Source organism: Nyctereutes procyonoides, unplaced genomic scaffold (genome assembly GCF_905146905.1).
Source record: "Nyctereutes procyonoides isolate TBG_1078 unplaced genomic scaffold, NYPRO_anot_genome, whole genome shotgun sequence".
Classification (NCBI taxonomy): Eukaryota; Metazoa; Chordata; class Mammalia; order Carnivora; family Canidae; genus Nyctereutes; species Nyctereutes procyonoides.
In genome coordinates this window covers 34280295-34289606 of record NW_026575139.1, presented here as the reverse complement: position 1 = coordinate 34289606, position 9312 = coordinate 34280295, and the positions used below count along the sequence as shown (strand labels likewise).

General features: G+C 45.9%; 1 protein-coding gene across 1 annotated transcript in view; it reads left to right on the top strand.

Annotated features, from left to right (window-relative positions):
- The first annotated feature begins 1036 nt into the window (after nt 1–1036).
- The window catches only part of SYNE2 (spectrin repeat containing nuclear envelope protein 2), a 316861-nt gene continuing 308585 nt past the window's right edge, over nt 1037–9312 (top strand). Inside the window, 1 exon segment of the mRNA XM_055303886.1 lies at nt 1037–1183. The gene's annotated coding sequence lies outside the window, so the exon portion shown is untranslated.

Here is a 9312-nt window from a genome sequence, read left to right as displayed (position 1 = left end):
GTGGGTAAGATCTACAATTATTTTTTTTTCTTCTTCATTAATATGTGTTAACTGAATGCATTATCAAAACTCTAATGTCTGCTCCTTACCATTTGGTTTGGGTCATAACCACCAAATTTAACTAAGTAATCCAGGCAAGATTCTGTAGCCACACAATATATATGAACTTGGATTTATAAGAAGTTAAATTTGATTGCAATACAAACACAATAAATATTTTAAAGTCACTTATTTATGTAACAACAGTGAGTTCATACAATACCTTTCATTCAGGACTCTAAGTGCTTTAATAATGCTGCCCTAGCAGTACAGGAGGTAAGTGGGAGTCAAATGACATCATCCTGAGTCCAAAGGCATTGAGTAATTTGCTGGTATATCAAATTGGCACCTGCAGGTTGGATTCCCAAGGACCCAGCTTCCAGTGAGTTTCAGATCTGGAAGATGTATACGGTGTCATAGGATTGAGGCCTTTCTGGAGCCGGGGGAGGGAGGGACCCAGGATTCTGCATTTTAACAAAGCCTCGCCTTCCCCCCAGGGGATCCTGAAGTCTGGACCACGCTGTAAGAAATACCGACCCAGATCTTAGAGGTCATCAAGTCCCAAATCTTCAAAGGGTCCGCAAAGATTAGATGAGTTCGTCAAAGTTTGGCAGCTAATTTGCACATCTGCGCTGTCACCCCCATCTCAAAGACCCGGGAGTCCGGGAAGGTCGGAGAAATTCCTCGATGAAATGGGGCGGAAAAGCTTTTTTGAGGGAGTCTGTGACATCCCTCCTACCCCCGGCCGTTAACCCGCCCCGAGTTAGCATTTCCCTCCGACCGTCTCCGACGTCCCGAAACACGGAAAGAAAGTTGGCGGCCCAGGGCGGCCGCGGGCCCGCGGGGGAGGGCGGCTCCGCCTCCGGGCCCGCGGGCGGGCTGCGCACTGGCGGCCGAGCGGCGGGCGCGGGACTCGGAGGCGGGCGGCGGGCGGGCGGGGAGGCGCGGGGCGTGGTTTGCAGCTTTCCAGGCGCCGAGGAGCGGAGCGCGCTGTGCTGCGCGCGGAGCCTCGGGCTGGACCGAGAACGGAGCGGGAGAGCCAGCGAAGGGCGCGATCCAGGGAGCGAGGCCCGCGGGGCCCGACCTGCGCCGGCCCCGGCCCGCGCCCGCGCCCGCGCCCACGCCCCTCGGCCGGCCAGCGGCGGTGAGCGCGGTCGCGGCCCCCGGCGCCCCGGTGCGCCCCGGAGAGCGCGGGCTGGGGCGGGGAGGGAGGGAGGGAGGGGAAGGGGCGGGGGCGGGCGGGGGCGCGGGGCCCCAGCCGCTGCGGGGGTCCGAGCCCGGCCCCCGGAAACTTTGCCCGGGTGGGGAGAGCGGGGTGCGTGGAGGGCGCCGCAAACTTGTCAGCGGGCGGGGCGCCGCGGGGACGGAGCGAGCGCCAGCGGGCGGCGTGGGTCTCTCCGGCTTCTTTGTGTCACCTCCGGGCCCCAGCGCGCCGGTCCGCCCGGCTCAGAACGGGGCTGCGCGGGGGGCTCGGCCCCGGTCCCCGCCCTGCCCCCCCCCTCCCCTCCCCGCCCGCCGCCGCCGCCGCCGCCGCCGCCGCCGCCGGGCCCAGGCCCCCGCGCTCCGGATCCGCTGATTGTTTTCGTCCCTCGCGTCACGCCTGGGCGGGAAAGATTTTGAAGCGCGCGTGAGCTGGGGGCGGAGAGCCGGCGCGGGCGTGCGGGGCGCGCGGGGCGCGGGCGGGCGGGGCCCCCAGCGCGTCCCCCACACCCCGCGGGCCGGGGCGCTCCGGGCGGGAGGGGGCGGCCCGCGCGGCTCGCCCTGGAATTCCGCTGGGATCGCTTGGGGTCTTTGTTGTCTGAAATTGCCTTGAGGGTCTGACGGGAGCACTCTCTCCCCTTGAGGTTGTTTTTTCTTCTATTATAAAAGCGGGCGGTGGCGGTGGCGGTGGCGGTGGGGGTGGGGGTGGGGGTGGGGGGGCCTGGGTGGAATCAGTGCTGCTCGCAACACCGCGAGCCACCTTGTTGGATGATGGAGCTGGACAAGCCCCGGGTAACACTGGCCTTTGTGGGCGCTCGTTATTTCCGAAAGTTATGATTTCCCCCTCCCCTAGTGGAAGGGAGCGCCCGAGCTGGGTGCCGGCCGCGCGGTTGTGTGCGAGCTCCAGCAGGTCAGAGCCCAACCCAGCCAGGGCGTTTCTTTGTAGCCGCTCGGCACTTGGGCATCGCTTTTCTTCTTCTTCTTCTTCTTTTTTAAAGTTCGTGAGATTTGCAGCAACTTTCATCCGCCCTTCTGAAAGTTTCCAGAGCTCCGAAGTCCTCCTTGCGGTTATCATGTGGTTGTGCTCGGATGGGTTCGGCCACTTTCAGGGCTGGGGGCTACGATGAGCGTCTGAACCTACTACCTGGCCCTAAACCACCGCGACCCCTGCCACCGAGACCTCGCAAATATCACCAGGCGCGGGCGTTCACCTTTTGGGAGATGGACTATTTGCCGTGTCCCTGTGCCTTAATGCATGACCCCTTTTTGAGCTTTCTCTCTGGAAAACCGTTGGGACTTTCAAGGGCTTTCCCGAGAGAATCACTCAACGGCCTTAGCCCCGCCATTACACCCCTCCCGCCTAAGGCCCCACGAGGGCGAAGAAAGCAGGTGTATTCCTCACCATGAGTTTCGGTGAAGACTCTGGAGATGCCGAAATAAGTAAAAGAGTGGGAATTCTTAGTTCTTTGTTCACATGCTTGAGTTAACTGAACTAAGTTTGAAATCAACAAAAATAAAATCCAACCAGTTTGGTCACTTTAGCCCCGTACATTAAGACTGCTAAAAAAAAAAAAAAAAAAATCATGGGAATAAGTTTACCCAATTAGCAATTTTACAAGCATTTCAGTGCATTAGTGCTAGTTGTGTTTGCAGGATATTGCCGTTTGTTTAGAGAACCGAATCACAAGGATTATTCTAGGTAGTGCCCAGTAGCTTAACAGAGTTTAAAGCTCAAAAATGGAATCTGCCACGTCTTAATAAGGAAGGGTAAAAGTGAAATGCAATTGGTTAATTTGTCGTTACCCAGATGTTTTTAATATAGATTTTTGGTAATTTCGCAAAATTATTCATCCGTTTACTCAGATAAGCTCTTAACCGTATGTTGACGATGGTGCTGAAGTCTGGGGTTCCCAATAATAATAGTTTCCACTTATGGAGTGCTTATTTTGTGCCAGTAAATGCTTTGCATAGATTACCTCACTTAATAAATATTTATCGAGGGCCTACAATGTATTGTGCTAGGTGCTGGAGTTGTAATAGCACAGGCTCGGGACTGCTGTGGTTCCCGCCAGTGGTGGGGAAGAGCTGGGGAGGATCCACAGAATGTGAAAAACATTAGCAAACTAATTGCAGTTTTAAAAATGTCCATCAGATCACACACTTCCCTGTTAAAAATTCTTCAGTGGCTTCCCATCTCCCTCCGAGTGAAAGGCAGACCTGACAGTGGCCCCCAGAATTTACACCATCTTGGTCCTCCTCCTTCCCCAGTCCTTCACCTTTTCGATCTTATCTGTTGCTCTGCTTCTTGCTCATACCTCTCCAGCCAGACTAGTTTCCCTGCTGTTTGAGGTGCCTTTGGCCTTGCCGTTTCCTCTGCTTGGAATGCCCTCGGCGCAGCCCCCATTTCTGTCTGGTTCCCTCCCTGACCCCCTTCACTTCTTTACGCAATATTGTGTTCTCAGTGAGCAGTGGCAAAACCCCAGATTTAAAAATCATAACCCCTCTTGCAACTCCCATTCCCCTGTTGACGATTTATTGGGTTTCTCCATGGCATCTATGACCATAGAACTAATATACTCAGGATCTCTGGGTGGCTCAGCGGTTTAGCGCCTGCCTTTGGCCCAGGGTGTGATCCTGGAGTCCCGGGATCAAGTCCTGTATCGGGCTCCCTGCATGGAGCCTGCTTCTCCCTCTGCCTTTATCTCTGCCTCTCTCTCTCTCTCTCTCTCTCTCTCTCTCTCTCTCTCTCCTCTCTCTCTCTCTCTCTCTCTCTGCGTGTCTCTCATGAATAAAAAAATAAAATCTTTTAAAAAATAAATTAAAAAAAAAAAAGACCTAACATACTCTGGGTTTTACTCATTCCCCTGCTAGACCACACTCCATCGATGCTGGTAGTCACTGTGGTGCCCTCAGAATCTGGACCAGGGCCTGATGAGCCGTAGGTCCTTAAGCATTTGTTGAGTGGATGTTGAGTAGAAAGGAGACAGCAACCAGGAGCTCCTGTGTTAATGATGAGAAGGCTTCTCTGTGGAGCTGCTGTTTCTGCTGCGTCTGTGATGAGAAGGAGCTGTCCGTGATGTTGGGGCAGGAGGCTGTGGGGACCATGAGGCATCACGGAAGATCAGCAGGCGAGACAGCACTGAGGCAGGAAAGAACTCCGCGACTTGTGGCTTTATTGCAACTGGGAGGGGATGTTTGTGCCTGAGCTTCGTCAGCTGGAGGGAAAAAGCTAAGTGAAGATGGAGTGGTAATCAGGTGAAAGACAGGGCCTGTGTAGGCCAAGGTTTGGATAAATTCACAGTGAATCCTCATACATACCCTTCCAGCCCTGTTTGAAATTTTGTAAAACTGGGCATCAGATAATATTCTGAGGCTACCTGGTAGGTGAATGGCAGTGCCTAGGCTAGGAAGCCAGGCTCTCCGACCTCAGTATATTATATTTGACCACTGTGCCAGCGTCAAACGATATAGACCCTATCCTTTTTTTTTTTTTGATTTTTATTTATTTTATGATAGTCACACACACACACACACACACACAGAGAGAGAGAGGCAGAGACACAGGCAGAGGGAGAAGCAGGCTCCATGCACCGGGAGCCCGACGTGGGATTCGATCCTGGGTCTCCAGGATCGCGCCCTGGGCCAAAGGCAGGCGCCAAACCGCTGCGCCACCCAGGGATCCCTATAGACCCTATCCTGATGGATGAGCCCTTGCTGTATACATGTGGCAGTGTGGGACAAGATGGGTTCTTCAGGGCTGTGGGACAAGGGAAGTACCTGGTTCTGCCTGGGAGTGGAACAGGCCAAATAGGAAAAAAATGAAATAATTTTTCCTTTTTAAAAATTATTATGAAATATTTCAGATTGGCTATATCTTAATTAAGAAATGATGTTTTTTTTTTTAATTTTTATTTATTTATGACAGTCACACAGATAGAGAGAGAGGCAGAGACACAAGCAGAGGGAGAAGCAGGCTCCATGCACCGGGAGCCCGACATGGGACTCGATCCCGGGTCTCCAGGATCGCGCCCTGGGCCAAAGGTGGGCGCTAAACCGCTGCGCCACCCAGGGATCCCAAGAAATGATGTTAATGTTAAATGCAATAGCCTGTTCTTCAGGGCTTCCCTGTGTGTTCACTTTTTATTCTTGCTTTCACATCTACCAATGACCTGTGTCATATACCCTCTTTCCTACTTTTACCAAATAAAAGATTGTGTCTGGAACAGTGTAAAATCACTTATGTTTGAAGCCTGTAATTCTTCACTGATTTGCAGGTTATGTTCTTTTTTGATTGTTACCTTAAACTGTCTACACTTTGTGGGGTAGTGTGATAATTCTTACACTGGCTCTGTTGAGTGTAATTGACACACAGCTGCACATATTTAGAGTGTAAGATTTGGTAAATTTTTTACATATATGTAGACCTGTGAAACCATCTCTCCCTTGGGCCCCTCCCTACACCCTGCATCCTCTTTTTCTAGACAACTGAAGATACAGTTTTCTGACCCTATGGATTAGTTTGTATTTTTAGAATTTTATATAAATGGAATCATGCAGTACGGGCTCTTTTTTTGTCTGGCTTCTTTCACTTAGCACAATTATTTGGAGATTTCATCCATGTTGTGTGTATCAATGATTCATTCCTTTTTGTTGTTGAATGGTATTCCATAGTATGGATATATCTCAGTTCATTCATCATTCACCCATTGGTTGACATTTGGCTTTTTTTCCAGTTTCTGGCTATTAAAAATAAAGCTGCTGTGAATATTTAAAAATTTTTTTTGAAACGATTTTTTAAAAATTTATTTGAGAGAGAGGGAGAGTGAGAGAGATCACAGAGGGAGAGGGAGAAGCAGACTCGCTGCTGAGTGGACAGGCTGATGGGGCTTGATCCCAGGATCCTGAGACCATGAAGGCAGATACGTAACCAACTGAGCCATCCAGGCTCCCCAGGCTGCTATGACTATTATGTACAGTCTTGTGTAGACATTTGCTTTCATTTCCCCTGGGTAAATATTTAGGAGTGGAATGGCTGGATCATATGGTAGATATATATGTTTTGAAGTGGTTGTACCATTTTAGATTCCCAAAGTTGTATATGAGGGTTCCACTTGCTCTGCATCCCTGTCAATATTTGGTGTGGTCAGGCTTTCCATAGACCTTCTACTAGAGGTGTAGTGGTATCTCATTGTGGTTTTAATTTGCATTTCCGTGATGGCTAATGATATACTTATATACCATCCATATATCTTTATTGACATTTCTGTTTATTTTTTTTGCTCATTTTTTATTGGGTTGGTTTCTTCCTTATTGTTGAGTTTTGATAATTTTTTATATTTTTTATATATAAGTTCTTTATCAGATACAGGATTTGCAATATTTACTTTCAGCCTATTCCCTGTCTTATATTCTCTTAACCAGTATCTTAGAAGATCAGAAGTTTTACATTTTAATTTATTCTTTTATGAATTGAACTTTTGATGTTGTACCTTAAGAAATCTTTGCCTAACTCAAAGTGACAAAGATCTTTTTGTAAGAGTTATTTATAACTTTTTATTTATTTTAGTTATTTATAACCTTTGGGAAAGCTCTATAAAAAGAATGTAAAACCATAAAGTTTTCATTTTACGTTTAGGTCAGGCTACTTTGAGTTAATATTTGTTTACAGAGCAAAGTATGAGTTGAAGTATATCTTAACTGCTACTGGGAACACTTGGCAATTTCTAGAGACAGATAATGTATGGAGATGATGTCTTGTGTGTGTTAGGGGTGGGAGATGGGTGGCATTTGCTGTTGGCATCTAGTGGGTCAAAACAAGGGATTCAGCTCAAAATACTACAATGAACAAGAGCGATCCTCTCAACAGAGAATCATTCAGACAAAATGTCAGTAGTGCCAAGGTTGAGAACCCCTAGGCTAGAGGTTTATCCATTTTATTGACCTTCCCAATGAACCAGTTATTGGTTTTATTGACATTTTCTTTTGTTTTTCTATTTTCCATTTAACTGACTTTTCACTCTGATCATTATTGTTTCCTTTCTTCTACTTACTTTGGGTTTAATTTGTTCGTCTTATTTTAGTTTCCTTTTTTTTTTTTCAAATTATTTGAGAGAGAGCATGAGAGAGAGGGGTAGAGGGAGAAGTAGTAGATTACCTGCTCAGCGAGGAGCCCAGTGTAGGGCTTGATCCCAGGACCCTGAGATCATCACCTTAGCCGAAGGCAGACACTTAAACCACCTACCCACCCAGGTGCTCCATTATTCTAGTTTATTTAGGTCATTGGTTTTGTGACTGTTTTTCTTTTTCTGTATAGATGGTTAGTCCTATAAATTTCCTCCCAGATACTGCTTAGTGACATCTCACAAATTTGGTATGGTGTAAGTCCATTTTTATTCCGTTCAGAATACTTAAAAAAACACTTTCTTTGATACGTTTTCTTGACTGGGAATTACCCATATTACTTGGTCTCCAAATATTTCTGGATTTTCTAGAGATCTTTCTGTTAATGATTTCTAATTCAATTCTGTTGTTGTCAAAGAGCATACTTTGTATGGCTCAAATCCTTTTAAATTTATTGAGGGTTATTTTATAGCTCAGAATATAATTTATTTTGGTAAATGTTCTATGTGCACTTGAAAAGAATGTGTATTTTAATTACACCATGTTAAAGGAACATAATATCAAGATGATTTATCCCTATTCATGTTAACCTCAATCACCTGGCTGAGGTGTCATGTTTCTCCACTCTAAAGTTCCTCTTTTCTCCCCCTTCTGTTCTGTACTTTTTGCTAAGGAAGTCACTATGTGCAGCTCACACTTAAGGAATGCAGAGTTATGCTTCACCTCCTTGAAAGGTGTTACTTTTTTATTCAATGTGATCATCCTTGTCTTTTATTTTTTATTTTTTAAAAAATGTATTTAAGTAATTTCTGCACCCAACATCTGAGTTGACCCTGAGATCAAGAGTCACATGCTCTTCTGACTTAGCCAGCCAGGCACCCCCAGTGTGATGATCTCTGTCTTTTAATTGCATTGTTTAGAACATTTGTATTTCAAGTATTAATATGGTTATGTTTAAATCTACAAACTTCCTATTTGTTTTCTGCTTTTCTCATCTGCTCTTTGTTTCTTTTTTACCCCTTTTTAGTCTTTGTTTGGATTTATTGATTATTTTCCATCATTTCATTTTATATACTTTTTTTGGCTTATTAGCTATCATTATTTTGTTATTTTCATGGCTGCTTTAGGATTTGTAGTATACACTTTTAATTTGTCACAGTTGACCTTCAAGTGTTATTATCCCACCTTATGTACAGTATGAACATCTTGCTATAATAGTATGTTTCCATTACTCTCCTTGTGACCTTTTTGTTATTCTCATATATTTTATTTTTTGTCTGTTAATAGATCCCACACTACATTATTATTTTTGTTTGAAGTTATTTTTTATTTAAAATGTTTTTTAAAGTTAGCTCCTTTTTATTTTTTATTTTATTTTGTTTTTTTGAGAAAAAGAGGACACACGCATGTGCATATGAATGGGGGAGTTGCAGGGGGAGAGAGAATCTTAAGCAGGTTCCACACCTGGTGCAGCGTCCCATGCAGGGTTTATCCTATGATCCTGAGGTCATGACTTGAGCTGAAATCAAGAGTTGGATGCTTAACCTACTGAGCCACTCAGGTGCCCCTGAACAGTCAGTTATTTTTTTAAGGAGATCTAAATAATAAGAAAAAAAATCACATATGTATCCATACAGTTATACAGGTTATGGTCTTTATTGTACTATTGTTAAATAAAAGAAATAATATATATGGAGATTTATTGGGTTCATATATATGTATATATAGAAATATATATTCTAACTTCTAAAGTTAGAATAAAATTTTTAAAAAGTAGTGAAGGGGCACCTGGGTGGCTCAGTCAGTTAAGTGTCTGCCTTTGGCTCAGGTCATGATCTCAGGGTCCTGGGATCAAGCCCCACAATGGGCTCAATGGGGAGTCTGCTTCTCCTTCTCGTTCTGCCCCTTCCTTCTGCTTGTGTTCTCTCTCTCTCTCTCTCTCACTCAAATATT